Source organism: Myotis myotis, unplaced genomic scaffold (assembly GCF_014108235.1).
Source record: "Myotis myotis isolate mMyoMyo1 unplaced genomic scaffold, mMyoMyo1.p scaffold_m19_p_12, whole genome shotgun sequence".
NCBI classification, from domain to species: Eukaryota; Metazoa; Chordata; class Mammalia; order Chiroptera; family Vespertilionidae; genus Myotis; species Myotis myotis.
The window spans coordinates 43,120,482-43,141,001 of NW_023416316.1; the positions used below are offsets into that span (position 1 = coordinate 43,120,482).

A 20,520-nucleotide genomic window follows, 5' to 3' on the forward strand; every position below is an offset into this window, starting at 1 on the left:
CCCGGGTCAGGGCACATGCCCAGATTGTGGGCTCGATTCCCAGTAGGGGGCGAGCAAGAGGCAGCCAATCAATGCTTCTCTCTCATCATTGATGTTTCTATCTCTCTCCCTCTTCCTTCCTCTCTCTGAAATCAATAAAAACATATTAAAGAAATATAAACCCTTGAGTGATTTCGAGACTTAGAATGACTTACATATATATCCTATCTAATAAAAGAGAAACATGGTAATTGGCATACGACCGCTACCCTTCCCATTGGCTAATCAGGGCGATATGCAAATTAACTGCCAGCCAAGATGGCAGCCGGCAGCCAGGCAGCTTGAAACTAACATGAGGCTTGCTTGCTTCAGTGATGGAGGAAACCAACGTTCCCCGCCTGCCTTGCCGGCCTCTGAGCCTGCAGTTTCAAACATTGTAACAAATATAGAAGCTAAACAAAACCCCAGAAACATGCTTTCAGCAAGCCAGGATCTCAGAGCTGGAGTTGATACAGAGTTTCGATTATAGAACGCAAACAAACCAGATACCTTCTTTCAGCAGCGGAAGCCTAAGAGCTGGAGCCTCAGAGCTAAACCTGGCCCAGAATAAAAAAAAAAAAAAAGAAAAAAAGGAGCGGTTGGGAGCTGCCGTCACCCACCAGCCTGAAAACAGCCCTCAGCCCCTCACCCAGACTGGCCAGGCACCCCAGTGGGGACCCCCACCCTGATCCAGGACACCCTTCAGGGCAAACCAGCCAGCCCCACCCATGCACCAGGCCTCTATCCTATATAGTAAAAGGGTAATATGCCTCCCAGCACTGGGATCAGCGTGATAGGGGGCAGCGCCCAAACCCCCTGATCGCCCTGCGGCTCTGTGTGTGACAGGGGGCGGGGCCACAACCTCCCTATCCACCCTGCTCTGTTCGTGACAGGGGAAGGCGCCCCAACCCCCTGATCAGCCCTGCTCTATGCCTGATGGGGGGAGCTCCCCAACCCCGTGATCGCCCTGCGGCTCTGTGTGTGACAGGCTGCGGCACCCCAACCCCCCGATGGGCCGTGCTCTGTGCGTGACAGGGAGTGGCGCTGCAACCTCCCCATCGACCCTGCCTTGAGTGTGACAGGGGACGGTGCCCCAACCCCCCAATCGGCCCTACCCTGAGCGTGACTGAGGGTGGCATCGCAACCTCCCAATCCACCCTGCTCTGTGCATGATGGGGCGGCGCCCCAACTCCCCAATCAGCCCTACTCTGAGCCTGACCAGGGGCTGCACCTAGGGATTGGGCCTGCCCTCTGCCACCCGGGAGCAGGCCTAACTAAGCCAGCAGGGCATTATCTCCCGAGGGGTCCCAGACTGTGAGAGGGCACAGGCTGGGCTGAGGAACCCCCGAGTGCACAAATTTTTGTGCACCGGGACTCTAGTTTATATATAATTTTGTATGTTCTGTTCTTCCACCCTCCCACCCCCACCTCGGATGCCCTGGCTGGCAGAGAAGGCTGGCACACACATTTGGTCATGGTAGTTAAGTATTCCTATTGAGTTGGAGTCTACTTCAGTGCACACAGGGAATGCTAAAAACATGCTGTTGACTCATTGACTCTAAGAGCCGAAGAAATGCCAAAAGCACAGGACAAGCGCCAGAAAAGCAGGTGGAAAATGTCATGAGGCAGTCATTCCTCTAAGGAAGCACCAGTTCCCTTTTTAATCTGCCCAAACACCTTTGGGTGGTGGAGAAAGCCCATTAGATTTCTCCTAAAATACCATCTTCCGCTGAGCCTTCTGTTCCCTTTCACTATGTCCAAATGAAATAACACACAGCAATCCCAACAGAATTTGCTGCTTCTCTACTGCCTTCATTGTAAGGCCACTAAGTGAATGTTCAAGTGATGTAAAGGTCCTTGTCTCACGTGTGTCTAGTGCACTTGTTCCTGTGTTCCCACATCTTGGACTTCAAATATTTTTTTCCCACCTTCATCAATGACTACATATGTGGCCTTGGACAACTTGCTTTCTCTCCCTAAAGCTAGGTTTCTGCACCTGAAAAATGGACATAATGCTACCTACCTCCTAGGGTTGATGATCATATTCAAAGAGCTAATATGTGGAAATTGCTCAGCACAGTGCCTGGAACATAATAGGGGCTTAATAAGTGATTGCTACAATGATTATTTTGTTATTACCATTATTATTATTAAAAATAATTTTTATTGGTGTTATATTTACTAAATTTATTATTACCATAATAATTACAAATAATATAATAGTATAATATAATATAATGATTCTTAATCTTTGTATCGGTAGTATTGTCTTTGAGAGCAAGAATGAACTATGTCTGATTACCTTTTCAGCACATTTTCTAGCATAACATCATAGGCAAAATAGGGAACTAGCGTTAAGGATTAAAAAATTTATTTTCATTGACCCTTAAATACTTTGTAACAGTGCAAAAGGAGTTGTCAGCCTAACACATGGAAATTCCCATTCCTGTGTGGTTTGTTTTTGGAGGTGCCACAGGATGCCTAGGAATCCTGAAGGACTGCTTATCAGCCTCCCAATGCCAGTACAAGAAGCCAATGGGCAAAATAATGTGGGTGTAGTTTCCTGGCCTTCATGCACTGGCCCCAACTTTGAAAAGCACTTGATGTTAATTGACTAACTTGTAAATATTGTTTTTGGAAAGCCAATAGTTTCCTTTTAATTCAGTTTTACCTAAAAATAATAAGACTGATCAACTAGAGATGAAGATTTAATTTCCAGGTGTCCCCCAAAGTATCTAGAACCATCAATGATATATAGTAACAGATTATTAAAAACTTTAGGAAGCCTTATCAAAGTTCCTCCTGTTATAAAAGGCAAAAATATTTACTTTTCTAAAGGAAACTCTATACTCTTTGAATAGGTGAATTTTGTTAAAGAAATACAATTTAGGTATTCATTAAAAAGAAATATATTTTCTATAAATTATATTTCATTAGTCATTTTTAATCATAACCTACGTGGAATTTTTCTTTGGGTTTTTTTTTTTTTTTGGTATGGTAGATTTTAGAAAGGGATCCCCAATATATGACTAATATCTGAATAAATATTTTAGCATTACTAGCTAAAGTCATTTCTTTTTCTTTTTTTTCCTTTCTTTTTTCTCTAGAGAGGGAGGGAGGGAGGGAGGGAGGGAGGGAGGGAGGGAGGGAGGGAGGGAGGGAGGAAGATTGGTTGCCTCCCACATGTGCCCCAACTGGGGATCAAATCTGAAATCTGGATATGTGCACTGACCAGGAATCCACCCCACCACCTTTTGGTGTATGGGATGATGCTCAAACAACTGAGCAACACTGGCCAGGGCTATAAAGTAATTTCTTAAAAACTATTTTATATTCATCTATATCATGGAGCTAAATAACAAGTATGCTGTACAATCCAGTATTCCTACCTTGTGAATGGATTTTTTTCACTATGAAGTCTGGGTGAATTTGCATGACTGACAGTGAAATACTACGATATCAAAGCCAGTCAGTTTTGGAGTTGTGAGCACATGCCATCCTCAAGTCCCTAGCCCAGCCCAGGCCTAGCTCAGATGTTACTTACCTATTTATCAGGAACACTGGTCCCAACAATTCTATGTACCCTGCCCGAACAATTTTCTCCATGAGATTCTTCCAGGAAAGGTTCATTTCCACAGAGCACATATACAGAGGGCACATTAATTTGAAAATCAACTCAAGTAAATAGTGAACACAACTGCATTTTAACATAGTGTTTTCAGGACACACTAATTTAACCCAAAAGTGGTGCCAATGATTGGGCTTTTATGGTCTAAAACAGCCATGGGCAAACTACGCCCGTTTGAAATGAATAAAACTGAAAGAAAAAAAAGACCGTACCCTTTTATGTAATGATGTTTACTTTGAATTTATATTAGTTCACACAAACACTCCATCCATACTTTTGTTCCGGCCCTCCGGTCCAGTTTAAGAACCCATTGTGGCCCTCGAGTCAAAAAGTTTGCCCACCCCTGGTCTAAAACATGGTTATCAACTTCAAAGGGAAGCCAAAAGCACCTTCATTGTTTTGGCATTTTTCTTCCCCGTTTCTAATGTTTCCTCAGAACCTAGGAAGTGATCACTTTTCAATTCTCATGGAACTGATTTTTCCCACTTTCAGAAGGAACTGAAATCAACCAGGTTTTTATCTAATAGCAGTTCTCTTTACGTATCTGAGATCCTCCAACATATCTGACTTAGGGGCATCATTAGTGAGAATGGCTCCACAATAACATTTTATCATTTAACTCTACCAAGTATCCAATAGAGGATGGTATTCCCTTTCACTGTCCAAACTTCTGACAGATATTAATCATTGGGATTATGGGATAAGTAAATGAAATATCTGAAAATTCCTCCTGAATTTATGTTATTCTGAAATTTCATAACACTTTACTTACATGCTTTTGAAAAATAACAGGAAAGCATAAGAATAAGCACAGCCCAGTCTGGTGGCTCAACAGGTTGAGCATCATCTTGTGCAACAAAAGGTTTCGGGTTCAGCCCTAACCGGTTTGGCTCAGTGGATAGAACATTGGCCTGTGGACTGAAGAGTCCCAGGTTCGATTCCGGCCAAGGGTATGTACCTTGGTTGCGGGCACATCCCCAGTAGAGAATGTGCAGGAGGCAGGTGAATCAATGTTTCTCTCTCATCGATGTTTCTGACTCTCTATCCCTCTCCCTTCCTCTGTGTAAAAAATCAATACAATATAGTTATTAAAAAAAAAAAAAAGGTTTCGGGTTCAGTTCCTGGTCAGGGCACATACCTGGATTGCAGGTTCAATTCCTGGTTGGGGCACATATGGGAGGCAACTGATCAATGTTATACATCAATGTTTCTCTCTATCTCTGTCTATCTCATTCTCATTCCCTTCCTCTCTAGAATCAAGGAAAATATCCTTGGGTGAAGATTAAAAAAATAATAAACACAGAATTATTCTGTAAAACTTTTCTATATGAAAAGTTTTCATGGTCTTCTGTTAAGAAAAGATATAATAACAAGTGGACAGTTTGCTAATACTATGAATCAACATATTGTGACAAGATTATAAAATCCAATAACATATAAAAATTGTATCTACCTGATAAAGATACAGTGTAATAGAAAACATTTTGAAAAACAAATGAACATTAACAAGATAAATGCTAAGATCAATTAAAAATTGGAAAATAATACCACAAATATTTAAAGAATATCACTCTTTAAATGAAATTCTTAACCCCACAAAACATCAATTGTTCTCTCCAACAGAATTCAAATAATGTAATATTTGGGTCTCCTGGCAAATGTAAGAGCACCACAGAGAAGCAGATGTCAGAATTGCCAATTTAATGACATATTTTGCTTCCAAAACTTGGTATTTCTTACAACAGCACTCACAGGATTTGTGAAAAGTATACTATGCCTGTAAACTTATTAACATTTACTCGCTATCAGCAGAGGACAGAGACATGAAAGCACACTGAGAGAAACAGATACAGAAAGACTGACTAGTTCTTCTCTCCTACTGCTCCTGTCCTCGTTCCCAGAAATGTCGACCTTGACCTTCAGATCCGTGCATCAACTGTTCCTGCTCTTGCTCTCAATCTCAAATCAGTGGATTTCTTCATACCAGTCAGGTCTCTACACAGATTATATAAGCCTTAATTATCACAGGAGAATTACAATACTTCACCCAATTTTCTTGATTTCAACTTTTCTCAAGAATTTGGGAGTCCATGTAAAATTCCCAAGAAATTCACGGAAGCAATTCCCAAATGGAAACACTGCCTCTGCTCCTTTTCAGAAGAAACCATAACCATAGAGCTTTCCTTCTCCTCTCCAAATTTTCTCTGCTCACTTGTGATTGTCACTCTTTAGTTGCCCAGCTAACAATTTCCCCATCTCTGGGGGTCCCAGTCCTGTGAGGTGAGTTCTCAGTTGTTATGACCTTATTTCATAATCTTCCATTCCTGATGATATACAAAGGGTTGACCCAGCAAAGAATGCCTGGCCCAATTGGATTCTCCCTCACTGTCTCTGGAATTTGACTACTGGAACTCAGACATACAGAGACTAGGGCCACTGTGGTTTGACCATATTGATGATGGGTGCATGAGCGATTCAAAAGCTACATGTCACTCATATCCCAGGAGCTACTCTGAAACTCCTCTTTCTCAATTATGGATGCTTAAGGTGCCCCAATATTCCTCATTAAATCCCTCATGGTTTAAGCTAGTCACAATTAGTTTCTGTTGCTTTCAATCAAAAGAACCTTAGCTAATACATCATTATTCCCTGGCCCTAGTTTGTTTAATTGTCCAGGAAAAGAAGGGAAAATGCCTTACGGTTTAAAAAAGTGAGAACATATGATTCCATTTATGGGACATTTAGAAACACAAATAGGAGCACTCTGTATAGTTTATAACACATATATGTAGTCTGAGCATAAACTGTGAACAGTATGCACATCCATATCAACATCACGGTTGTCTGGGGCAGGGAAAGGGGGTGGGACATGGGCCAGGAAGAGGCGCAGGGGGTACTTCAACATGGCAATGCTTGGTTCCCAGGTGACCACACCACCCAGTTTGCCCAGAGCTGTTGAATTTACATCTGTAATCCCAGGATAACTATCAACAGCAACCCCTTCTCTCTTAAAAGTATCCCAATATGGATAATAAGTTCTATGGCCACCCTTTAAGAACATTCCAAGTAATTACAGAAAAATACTACTCTATATTTTCCTGTATGTTTGAAATATTTTATAATAAAAATATTTTAAAGTTATTATGTATACAGACTACAGCTGCCAAAGCCCCTTACTTTGATATCCCAACCATGAACCCTATAGACCAGCGGTTCTCAACCTGTGGGTCACGGCACCTTTGGGGGTCGAACGACCCTTTCACAGGGGTCGCCTAAGACCATCGGAAAACACATATATAATTATATATTGTTTGTGTGATTAATCACTATGCTTTAATTATGTTCAATTTGTAACAATGAAATTAGGGGTCACCACAACATGAGGAACTGTATTAAAGGGTCGCGGCATTAGGAAGATTGAGAACCACTGCTCTAGACTGAGTCTAGAGCACCTTCTTCACACAACACGTGTAAGGATGAAATGAGATCAGTTCTGTGAAGCACTTGCTCATCAGTGACTTGTACTGCATAAACGAGACACCAGTAAGGTGACATTTCTTTATATTAACAAATTCCTGGTAAGTAATTTACAGATATTTTAATTTTAATTTTTTATGTAGGTGATACATTTATATGGCTAAAAATTCAAAAAATACAAAATAAAAAGTATTCCATCCCAGTCTCTATTGATTTCCCTGGAGGAAACTAAATGTTACAGAATATCCTAATGCTTATCAGAACAAGGAGATTGTGTGTGTGTGTGTGTGTGTGTGTGTGTGTGTGTCCTCATTTGCAGCTTATAAAGACTCTTTGAAAAGCTTATTATTTCTTCCATTTCACGTGATAAAATTGAGGCCTGGAGAGATTAAGTGACTTGCCCAAGGTCACATAGCTAGTTAATGGCAAATTTTGGATTCAAATCTCTTAACTATGGCATGTATTATCTGAATTAAAGAAGAATAAGAATTAATTTAATTGAAGGCATATTTTAAGCATCAAAGAAACAGGCTCATTTGGAAAGTTCTTTCGTCCAAAAATATCTCCCCTTTTCATAAGAAATTCTACCATTTCAGATTTTTACTAAGAGCTTAGAGTGACCTGCTCTTATCCTAGAGTTCCCTAACTAAAATAGAAATCTTGGGAGGCTAAATATATCCTAACACTGTGAAACCGTGGGTTCCTCTTCCACAGGCCAGGCACTGAGGAAAGGGCCCGAGAGCGTGGCCAGGGGGCATCCTTAAGGAATGGGAATAAGAAACTGAAAGGCAAGATAGCTTATGAGAAAGAAAACCTACCTAATGGCTTCCCCTTGAACCTGCCCTCACTCTGTTCTCTCAGGTTCAGTCACTGATTTGTGATCAGATCTATGATAGATTTTTTTCAACCAATCTAAGTTGCTTTTAGTGATAATGAAGCCCAGCCAGCATGGCTCAGTGGTTGAGTGTCATCCTATGAACCATGACCTCTTGGTTCATTTCCCGGTCAGGGCATATGCCCGGTTGCCAGCTCGATCCCCAGTAGGGCGTGTGCAGGAGGCAGCCCATCAATGATTCTCTCTCATCACTGATGTTTCTATCTCTATCTCTATCTCCCTCCCTTCCTCTCTGAAATCAATAAAAAAAATCTTTTAAATGATGATGAATATTGATTTGGTCTCTTCATCCAACATTCAATCTGGGTCTTGTTTCAACCAAGGGCACACATTGCCAAGCAGAGTGTGGGTGGCTAATTCTCACCCATGAGAATCTGAAGATTCTGAGTTAACCAAGATCACCCACCTAAACACCTGCCAGTTTGTAAGCTTAGTCCTGAGCAGCACTCCCCCTCCCCCAGCCTCAAGTTCTTGATATAGCAAAGCTAGCTCTCCCCCAGGAAAGCCCCATGCATCCTGGGGCAAAAACAAACCAACCAACCAAATGTGAACTCAGGAACAATTAGCCAAAGTGTGTTTCTGTCTGAAAAGGATGTTTAGAGCTTCCTACAGGTAACAGTGAAGCCAATCCGCAGGACCCACAGGAAGCTTACTCCCAACAAGCACAAATTACAAGATGGAGGGAAAGGAAAAGTCACCTTACCTTGGGAAGCACAGGTGATTGGCTCAATATGGTAAAAATATTTGTTCCTGAGCCAAATATTTGCCTGATAATTTGGATACTGTTTGCACAACCAGAAAAATCAGTCATCCATTAGGAAAATGTGTTGCTAAAATCAATGGCTTCTAAATAAAGTGCTGAAGTCCATGACATAACCTCCTGTTTCTACCGTTTTCCTATTCTTCCCATAGGGTTTCCATTGCACAAAACCCACCATTAACAACCCTTCCTGCTGAAATCCGGCTCTCCAAGGAAGAGTATCCAGAAACAGAAAACACAGATAGGGGGGGCTCTTCCTGCTAGAACTGCAGCTTTAGTTTAACTTGAAAAAAGCCCACACCCAGTTCCTAATGAAAAACATCTGAATCATCAGGTCTTTCCATAAGCAAGTGATGCTGATGCTTCCTGCTTGCTCCATTCTACATGAAATGCACAGAGAGCAAGAGGAGAAATGGAGCCCGCCAGGAGAGCGACATTCCACCGACCTTGATTTAGCAAGACATTTCCATATCATATGTTCAACCAGCTGCAATTCCTGCACTGCTTTTGTGCAAAGTTCTAACTCATCTTGCTGAATTTCCTGACTTAAAAGTCTAATTCCTTTCACCAAAAGTGTGGCAGAAGGAAATAGGTATACCACCCTCTCCTGCCAGATTTCCCGAGACCAAAGCGCCTGCATTTGCAATCTGTAAAAACTGGTCCCAGTATGCTATGCAGGGGGTACCAATCCAGTGTTCTCCTTTTTTTTAAAATATTTTTATTGATTTCAGATAGGAAAGGAGAGGGAGAATGAGAGAGAAACATCAACGATGAGAGAATCATTGGTAGGCTGCCTCCTGCACACCCCCTACCAGGGGATCAAGCTGGCATGTGCCCTTGACCGGAATCAAACCTGGGACCCTTCAGTCCACAGGCCGACAATCCATCCACTGAACCAAACCAGTTAGGCCCAGTGTTCTCCTTTTATTAGTGCCACAAAAACTTGGCTGATGACAATGGAGGAAAAACAAGTTTATCAATTACATCAGCCACTAAGCTCACTCCTCCAATAAAATAAAAGCCTAATGTCCCTTATTGTTCTGAAATAAAGAATGCAAGTTAAAAAGGAGTCACAGTTTTTAAGTATGACACTTTCTCTAAGGAGTGAGTTACTTACGGATGCAATGTTTACATAGCATAACCTTCCTAGAGCCAGGGTAATAAGGCTCAGCTGTTGTTCTGTGTTAGGGAAAAAGTAACCAGGCCTGCCAGGGGACAGTGACTTATGAAAGGAGCCACGAGAGAAAAGTAAGTAATCCCATTTTTTGATTATACAAATAATACTCTTACATGCAGATACACACAAACATGCATACATACTACAATGCTTTCCCATATGTAATTAGCCCATAATGGCCTCTCCTGGCTAATCATCAAGGCAAATCTTTCCTCCTTTTCCTGCACCTTTCTGGGCTTCCTTTTATTACTTCCTTTATATATAAATGATCAACTCGCTTTCTGTAATTTGTAGTCTACTCCCCCAATTTCCCCTACACTATCTATTTACACCGTTGGCTACCACAGCTGCTAGGCATCCTCAAGCCCTCCGCTTTCCTCTTACACTTGAACACAGACATTTCCAGTGGGCACCACCACATCATCTGTACTGCTTTATTAATTTTTTATTGCACATAAGAGAAATCTCAGGCATGCAAACTAGAAGGGGACAGTAAGAAGAAAGTATCATATGAAGAAAGTTTATTCTACTAGTCACAAGGAACGGTTCTTTTGATATCAAATCATCCTCTGAATGCACTTATGGTACCAAAAGGAAGTGCACACGAGGAAATGGTCCAACAGCACCACTTACAGTAAGAACTGTTAAGTGCAACCAAGCTGGTTTGTGTCAGCAAGGAAAAGCAAGCTGGGGACCTGGCTCATCAGAAAGACTGACCTCCCCCAATTTCTGCAGAAAGATTATGCTGGTGACAGGAAGCTAGTGCAATCATTTTGTCATCACATGAAGGGAACACACGGATTCCAGCAACTCCTGGGCAGGAAATTTTAATATCAGGCTCTGCTACACGATAAGGAGTAACTCCCAATTGAGATAACTGATTTCATCAGAGGCTCCTGGTGCCTAGAAAGACAGACCAGGAAATCCTGCATTATATCTGGTGCATATACGTAAAGCATTTATTCCTTTGTAATCAAGGCTTTCCCTCCCCCTCCCCCAACTCAAATAAATCCAGACTCTGGAACTGCCTCTTCCAATTTCTAACTAACTTGCTTTTGGGGTTTCAGGTCAAAAAGAAATATAGCACAAAGACACTTTCTCCTTAGGGATTATACACAAATTCTGCCAGTCTGTTTCTTTTCCACATCAAGCAACAAAGCCATCAATCAGACCTCCATCCTCCCTTTGGCTCCTTCTTGGTTAAGTAAGATCAATCTTAGACCTCTGTCTCCAGATGGCAGATTAGAAGCAAGGGAGACTTGGCTAGGAAGGTCCTCTCCATGCCTCTGCATTCAAGCAAGCCAGAGTGGACAGGCACAAGCAATTATGGCTGCATTCCAATTCCACAAACCTCACAGTTAAGAATGGGAAGTGTGTGTTTGTCCATTCCTATATGTGTGTTGGTGACAAAGAGTTAAATTATACTTTTCATTGGCTACATTATTTAAATTCATCAAACACTGACTATACCTTCACTCTGGCTGGGTCGACCTAATTCAGGTCATATTCTCAACAGCCTTAACCTCCTCAAATCAAAGAAAAGAATCAGATTAAGTTCAAACAAAGTCTTGTTTTATTTTATTTTTAACGTGCCTATTTCTCTGTAAACCTTGGTTCGGCAAAGATATTATTATAAAATGCAATTCTTACAATTCAGTGTCTGCCTATACCTTTAATAAGGGCCCTCCCCCCAGTCTGCCCCATACACTCTCCATTAGATGACCTTCTCAACTTTAAAATCATAGGTATCAAAATGCTATGCCTAAAGAGAACTTAGCGACTGCCCAATTCTGTTATTTGATGGGGGAGGGCATTTAAGCCCAGAGGAGGGTAAGTCATTTGTTCCCAATGTCGTATAGAAATAAGAGGGAAAATGACCAGTTGGCAGTTCCCATTCATGTTCAAGGACAGAGGTCCAGGATCACAGGTATCACTGAATTGTGCTGTGCTCCTGCCTCATTATTTAGAAATTTTATTTTGAATCAGAGTTAGTGACTTCTTTTTCACACTCATTGAGCTCTGTCCACATGGGCTGTCACAAGGCATCCTGGTAGCATAGGACATAAAGACCATTTAGCTAGTTCAAGAAATTAGCCCATGTGGAAAGGAGCAAACCAACTCCTTTCCCCATGTCCAGTAAACATGCTCTATCCAGGAGAAGTTGCCAGAACTTTCCTTCACCCTGATTTTGATTTGTGTATGAATGAATTACTGTGTTAAGACAGCTTTCCTGGCTGTTAGTGAACAAGACATTTTTTTCATTTTTATAGTGAAATATTAAATGAAAAGTGCAGACATTTATTTCATGACCTCTTATCCTCTTATAATTTTCTTGTGGACATAATGAGTTTCTGTCTCTCCCCCCAGTGACCAAAAGAGTAACTGGTGCAAAGCAGGCACTCAATAAATATTTTTTGAATAATGACTTCTGCAACCCAGTCCATAAGTATTGCAGAATGCTTACCCCATAAATGATCCAACATATAGTCTCACTCAGCCAATCAACATCAAGGGTTGCTTTTTATCAGCTCTCATAGCTCTTTTTGCATCTGCCTTCTCAGCATTTCCAAAACTTGAGCCATCCTATCTTCATAATTTTGCTCTGTCATATACTTCTATTATTATTTATTTAAATGGGCTTACTCCTAAAAGCCAGCTTTATCACTGCTATCTATCAAAGGCCACAACACTTGCTCTAAGTAAAGTATTCCTAACAATAAATTCACAGCTATTAAATTTTTTAAATATTTATCCACAGAAAGACAACCATGACCCCTCAGCTAATGCTCTTTCCCCTGCTCCCAGATCCTTGTTTCTCCAAGTATGGTTGGCAATCTAGAAGTATCAGTGTGCCCTGGAGGCTTTCAAAAATGCAGAAGCTCAGGCCCCACCCCATGCCTACTCATTCAGATTCTGTATTTTAACAAGATTCCAGTTGATTCAAGTGCACATTAAAGTTTGAGAAGTCCTGGTCTAGATCAGTGGTTCTCTAAAGAGAGCCTGCACAGTCCTGTAATTTGATGGGTAAGGGAATTGAAGCCCAGAGGAGGGTAAGTCATTTGTTCTCAGTACATGAGAACCATCTGTGAAGACATAAGAAATACTGATGCCTAGGCTCTGCCTCCCAGGGATTCCAATGTAAGTGTCTGGGGTTTGGCTTAGGTAATTTAGTCCTAATAAAAAGATGGCAGGTTACAAGTGAGGAAAGGCTGTACAGCCACATTAAAACACAGGGATCAGTTCTAGATCAGTGATCCTAGAACTTTGCCACACAAACACCTGGAGGGCTTGTTAAACCAGATAGTCTGTCCCCACTCCCAGAGATTCTGGTTCAGGAGATCCCCATGGAGCCTGAGATTTTGCATTTCTAACAAGTTCCATGCTAATGCTGCTGTTGCCAGGCCCACATTTAGAGAATCCCTGCTAGCTAGATGGACCATACAAGATCAACGCTCAACTCTTTCCAAGAACTTTTCTAGCCCCACATACAAGCTGTAGTTGAAGCAAGCATCTTAAGGGTAAAAAAGGTTTAACTATAAAATGTTAAGGTAGACAAAGCCCAGGTGTCTTGTTTTGTTTCGTTTTTTTTTTTTTGTTTTTTTTTGGTGGGGGGTGTTTTGGGGGGGGGAGGAGTTGTCTCTCCTGTGTAGAATCTAAGGGGTAGGGAACTAGAATCCCTCTCTCCTCAGGAAAAGCCTCCGTACTTTTGAAATCCCTCCTGTTTGTGGATCGTAGCTACTGGGATGTGGGTCACCCCCGGCCCCTACACCCCTACATCCCCTGCGCAGGAGGATATCCCTGCTTCTCCTTCCATCTCCATGCAATCTTTTATCCTTTGTTCTGGAGGCTCTGATCACCTGATTTTCAGGTCCCTTTCAGAGGGAATTGTCCCATATATAGTTGTATATTTGTTAAGTCCATTGGAGGAGGTGAGTTAAGGTTCTTCCTATCCCACCATTGTTGCAGAAGACCCAAGAAAAACCAAGTGACGCTTTAAAGAAATGGAGGGACACTGTTTAATTACGCCAGTGGACTCAGGGAATAGCTTCCAAATCTGAGTATAGAAACATGCAGGGGGCTTCTTTTGTCCCGAAAATATGGATTATGTTTCCAGTCCTTTTCACGGGCCTTGCAAGAAGGCCCTCAGGTGTTGGGGGTCTCCAGGCCTAGCGCCAGCGTTAACAACCCTCTAACCCTCCTCCAGAGCAGTGCACTGTTCGCAGTTTTATGGCCTCTGTAACAGGTTCTGCAAGACCAGTTTCTGGGAGGGAGGCAATGACTTAATTATAGGTTACTTGCTGGCATGGATTCCAATTGCTAGCCCCCAAAATATCAGGGTTACTTGATTTTAGAATTAGCCCTTTTTAGCCTTCTCACCATCATGAACCAAAAAAAAAAAAAAGTAAGTGTTTCATCTGTGCTCTCATATAATCATATTTCTCTCACTGTAAAAATGTTCCCAAATTGCTTGTTTTTGTTCTCATAAAATAACTTTTCCACCAGAACGAGGTCTAAACATAAGTTGTAAAAATATCCTGGGATACAGCCCTGGAAGAGCCCTGAGGGAGTCAGGCTCAGGTCCCACCCAGGTGGGCAGGGGACAGTCATCAGCGTGTGAAGGGCGTCCACTGAAGTTATAAAGCAGGTGGTGCCCTGATTCTGACATTTGGCTGAAACCACAGCTTCCTTGTTTTCCCCTCAGGAAGCCACCACCCAAAACTGCTCTGAGGAATTCCCTGAAACCCATGTTACCACGAGGACCACATGTTTGCCTGCAAGTTCTTTGCCTTTGCATCAGATTGATTATATGGCAACGAAGAAAACACAAACTAAAAGATTTCTCCTTTTAAAAATCATATTCAACTTATAGCACATTATCATTATCAGCCTGTGCATAGCCCCTCTCTTATATTTTTACTAGAGGCCTGATGCATGAAATTCGTGCAAGGGCCTTGGCCCCAGCCCCCCACCCGCCACCGCCACGGCCGGGGGTCTCTGCCACCTCTGCCGAGGTACACCTTTGTCTGGAAGGAAGGACGTCCAGTCTAGCATATTACGCTTTTATTATTATAGATTTTTTTCTCTCTTATCTCTGATCCTAACACTGATGCCCCCCTACCTCTTAGGCAACTTCTCTAGTAAATATACACATATCTCTACAAGAATAGGCTGGGATGTTTGGTGTGTGTATGTGGCTTTAGATTACATAATGGCATCATAAATCCTTATTTTTCTCATTGTTGCACTCAACATTATGTTTTTAAGACCTATCCATGTTGTATTTCGTCCACCTAAGATGCAACCACTACATTCTGATTATTGAGAAGTCGTCTTACACATCTATTTCTCACGCTCAAATCAGCATGCTTTTGAGTCAGAGTATTTCAAACTAAGCAAAACTGTTTGCTGGGGTTAATCTGACACCAGATGCATTTATCCCTCTTTTAGGACTATAACTAATTCCTTCCCGTGCCATGTGGCTGTGCTGGCTAGCTGGTATCATAGGTGTCTTCTTTAAAAAGAAAAAGATTTTGCCCTTTGGTTTCCCGGAAATTCCCCACACACATACTGTGTGTGTGTGTGTGTGTGTAGTGTGCCTTGTGGGCTTTTTTTTTCTTTTTCATGAAGTTCACACCAAAAGGCACAGATGTATTCCTCCAAGAGAAAAGGCATAGATGGATTCATCTATGACTTATCCTTGCTTAAACAAGATCATTCCCACGTATGGAAAATTACTTTTTTCAAAATAAGAAAGATTACCTCAATCTTGGACTACAGGTTTCAGATCAAAATGAAAAAAGAAAAAGTCAAATTGCTTATCAGAAAGTGTCCTATTTTAGTCTTTCTTACTCCTTTTGCAGATATAAGTAATAAATCCAAAACCAAATTCCCTCTCCCGAGAGGGTGAACTCCCACCATCACCCGTGAGGAGGAAATTGGCTCATATAATAACACAATTAAAATGTATAATTTCCACATGTACATGAGCAATAAAAAGAATGCTTCTTTGGGCCCGTTTCCAGCCCAATCTTTCAAAATATGTGAAACCATATATATTAATCAAATGTACCCCATAAAGTGACACAAGATAACAAGATTTAAAATGTAATCCTTTCTAGGCTGCAAGATTCTGGGATAGGCCCTTCAAAAATGTGTAGTAATACAATGTTAAAAATAACCACTGTCCATTACGTGTCATAATGTGCCAGGCATTATACTAAGCACTAGTCATGTGTTTTTCCATTTAATCCTCACAAGCCTATAACACATTCCTTATCCCTGTTTTAAAGATGAAAGATCTAAGACTCAGAGATGAAATAAAAGGGAAAATTTAATCCCATCATGCAAGATTAGCTCATTCCCCTAAGCCAAAAAATACTCTCCTATCTCCCTTCTCCTACAGACACTCTTTAACTTGTTTCTCCCTCAAGAGCCCATCCTCCTGACTTCAGTCAACATCTGGAATCCCCTGCCTGTGCTGACCTCCTCCGTCTGCTCTCCTCCCTTCTCCCCTCAACTCCTTACAGTCTGGGTGCCTCTCACAGCAGTGACGCACACAGCCATGTCCTTGGTCCATAACCAAATCAAACTTTGAATAGCCTTGAACCCTTGGCTGCCACTCCTCCTCCTTTAAATCCTCTCCGGCCTTGATTTCTCTGGCACCAGAGGCTTCCAATCTCTTTGGTCTCTTTTCGTGTATCCCTGCCAGTTCCTCTTCCTTTGCTGCCCTGACACATCCAGGCACAGCACAGCTCCTGCCTCAGACTCTTTCCTCAGTTCCAGCTGGTGCCCATGAGCCCCGTCTGCCCCAGACCCGGGCGGACTGTGTTCCCTTCCACCCGTGGACCCTCAGCTCCTGCCACCAGGGGTTATCACAGGTGCCTGACTATGCTGCAGACTCTGCCTGCTGCGTGATTGATTTCCCAATGTTGCCCATTGATTGCTGTGTAAACCTGGGCCTCAGTTTCCCCCTGTGTAAAACAAGGAGCCGGAATTCCATTATCTCTACATCCTTTCCAGTCTGCCATTCTTGCATTGTTAGTTCCTCTCCACAAACAGAACTCAAAACTCTTCCACCCGGCCTCAGCACCTCCACCCGATGCCCTCAAGCTTCCCTCTCTGCCTCCTCACCCCACGAAATACTCTGGTCCCCTCGGCCTTTCCCTGAAACAGTCCTGGAGGTGCTTCTGTGCCAGGGATGCCCCTCCCTCATCTCCAGCATCTGCCTTCCAAAGTCCTGAGTCTCATCCCGAAATCTTCAATCCCCCACGCACCTGTCTGTTAAAACCACTCCCCTCCCACTGCCCCCAGGGCTCCATCCTAGCACGTGGGGCAGCCTGCAGCCTACGTGGTGGCAGGGGCGCGGAGTGTGCACGTGCCTGGCACCCACCTGGGGAACGCTGACGGCAGAGTAGTCTCCAGACCTGCGGCCAGACAGCCTAGGTTTGGAGTGTGTAGATCAAGCATGTCAAACTCGTGGCCGCATGTGACCCACAAGGAATATTTTTGCGGCCCAGCCAATATAACGGTATGCAAGAAACGTTTAATAAAAATGTTGTAACTTAATTTTTATAATATCCTGTTACACATAATTATTAATCACGGACTACACCGTTTGCTGATGACTGATTACTGTAATCATGTTGCATTTACCTCCCTCACGTGCCTTACGCGCAGGCGCACCATTTCTCCCCACTAATTCCAGCAGCGAATATTCTAGAGCCGATGGCCACGCCATTAGCCTAGTTGTTCTGACTTGTTTGGTGTGCACAACAGGAAATATTTCGCTTTCGGAGAACAAGAAAAATAGGTTTATTTGAGTTACGCTTATTAATTTTGTGCAGTTATTCAGTGTCTGGTAAGTTACTGTTCAAGAAAAAAATATTGATTTTTATTAAAATGTTCTATTATTTTATGTGGACGAGGGCTCATTTATTCCAGCCCTTTGTATCCAGCATGTCCCTATCTAAATAAACCTACGTTCCTCTGAAAATGGAAGCTCCTGTTTTCTGCGGCCCCACGAACTTACACCCTGTTTACCCGCCCGCGTGGCGCTTGGTAGACGGCGGTCCCCCCTGTACCTGCGGGGGGCGCGACCCTAGGCCCCAGCGGGAGCCCCAAACCAGGGGGTCCCAACCCTGGGTGTGCTGTTCTCCCTGCACATACGTGCCTGTGATGAAGTTTACTTTCTAAAGGAGGCACCGTGAGATATTCACCACCACCACCAATACTAAAACATACTGTGCGTGAGCCCCCTCCCTCTCACCTCACCGCCCTGCACTCACCCAATGCCCACGCGATGACGTGAAGGGAGGTGAATGACGTAGGCGTTGTGAGGCAGCATTAGGCTGCCATTAACCTTCCGACTCTAGGAACAAGCACCTTATGGCTTCTCTCTGTGAACACAGGCGGGCGGTGCGCCGGCAACCAGCATGGCGGCTGCCAAAGGACCCGCGGGAGCGTGGGAGCGTGGGAGCGTGGGAGCGTGACTGCGTGGGACCCAGGACGGTGCGCGACCAGGCGGCGCCGAGCGGACATCGCGAGACTTCATCCCCGAGATTTCATCCTGCTACTCAAAAGGGTGCCGACGTGAAACTTCTGACTTGTTACCTGAGCAGCTGCCGCGGAGTCTGCATCCAACGCAGCGCCCACCGAGGCCCGCCCACCATGCCCTCCCAGGCCCTTGCGGTTCCAAGGCCAAGATGGCAACCTCAAGGACCAGCTGATGGTGACTCTTCTTAAGGAAGAACAGAGCCCCCAAAATACGATGACAGTCGTTGGGGTGGGTGCTGTTGACATGGCTTGTGCCGTCGGTATCTTAAGGAAGGACTTGGCAGATGAACTTGCTCTTGTTGGTGTCATAGAAGACAAAGTAAAGGGAGAGCTATGGATGTCCAACACGGCAGCCTTTTCCTTAGAAAACCAAAAATTGTCTCTGGCAAAGACTATAGTGTGACTGCGAACGCCAAGCTGGTTGATACCCCAGCTGGGCACATCCACAGGAAGGAGAAAGCCGCCTTTATGTGGCCCAGGGTAACGTGAACGTCTTTAAATGCATCATTCCTAACGTTGTGTAATACAGTCCCAACTGCAAATGTCTTGTTGTTTCCAATCCAGTGGCTGTCTTGAATTACGTGGCTTGGAAGTTAAGCGGCTTTCAAAAACAAACCATGTTATTGGAAGTGGTTGCCATCTGGATTCAGCGGGCTTCCCTTACCTAATGGGGGAAAGGCTGGGAGTTCAACCATTGAGCTGTAATAGGTGGGTCCTTGGGAGCATGGAGACTCTAGTGTGCCTGTGTGGAGTGGAGTGAATGGTGCTGGTGTCTCCCTAAAGAATCTGCACCCTGATTTAGGCACCGATGCAGATCAGGAACAGTGGAAACAAGTTCCACAAACAGGTGGGTGACAGTGCTTATGAGGTGATCAAACTGAAAGGCTACGCATCCTGGGCCACTGGCCTATCTGTGGCAGATTTCGCAGAAAGTATGATGAAGAATCTTAGGCGGGTGCATCCAATTTCTACCATAATTGAGGGTCTTTATGGAATAAAAGATGTCTTCCTTAGTGTTCCTTGCATCTTGGGACAGAATGGAATCCCAGATGTTGTGAAGACCTACTATGGACCAGACATTTATCTAGGCTCTGGAAGCATGTTAATGAGCAGATTTTTGCTCTCATGGATCTTACAATCTACAAAGGAAGATAAACAAATGAATGTGTAATACAGCAGATGGTGATGAATGCTGTGAAGGGTGAAGCAGGATAAGTGGGCAGGAAGATGTGTTACTCTGTACCAGGTGAGGCCTCTCTCATATTTGACAGAGACATGAAGAAAGTGTGCAGTGAAGATGAAAAACCCCCAGGCTTTATTTTAAATTACCTATTGGATGGAGTATAACAACTTACTCATTTAAATATTTCAAATTTCTTTCAAATCATTGGGGTCTCAGTATAGTTTCTCAGCTAAATCACTTTCTGGAACGTAGCTAATCATCTGGAAGCAACCAAGATGTCCTTCAGTAGGTGAATGGAAAAATAAACTGTGGTACATCAAGATAATAGAACATTACTCAGGACTAAAATGAAATGAGCTATGAAGCCATAAGAGACATGGAGGAACCTTAAGAGCATATTACTAAGTGAAACAAGCCAATCTAAAGAGGCCACATGCCATATGACTAACTCTATGGCATTCTGGAAAAGGCAAAACTATGGAGACAGAAAAACGGTTAGTGGTTGCCAGAGGCTTTGGGGAGAGAGCAATGAACAGGCAAAGCGCAGAGGATTTTTAGGGCAGTGAAACCACGCTGGATGATACTTTAATGCTATACACGTCATTATACATTCATAAAAGCCATAGAATGTACAACACCAAGAGCGAACCATAATGTAAACCATGGACTTTGGGTGATGATGTGTCAGGGTAGGTTCATCAACTGTAAAAATATGCCATTCTGGTGGGTTATGCATGAGCAGGGGTAGAAGGTCTATGGGAAATCTCTGTACTTTCTGCTCAATTTTGCCATGACCATAAAAGTATACTTTTAAAAAAGGGGAATCAGC

General features: G+C 43.1%; 1 pseudogene; it reads left to right on the forward strand.

Moving 5' to 3' along the window:
• Window positions 1–17,947: 17,947 nt before the first annotated feature.
• On the forward strand, window positions 17,948–19,679 carry LOC118667735 (annotated as a pseudogene).
• Window positions 19,680–20,520: the final 841 nt, after the last annotated feature.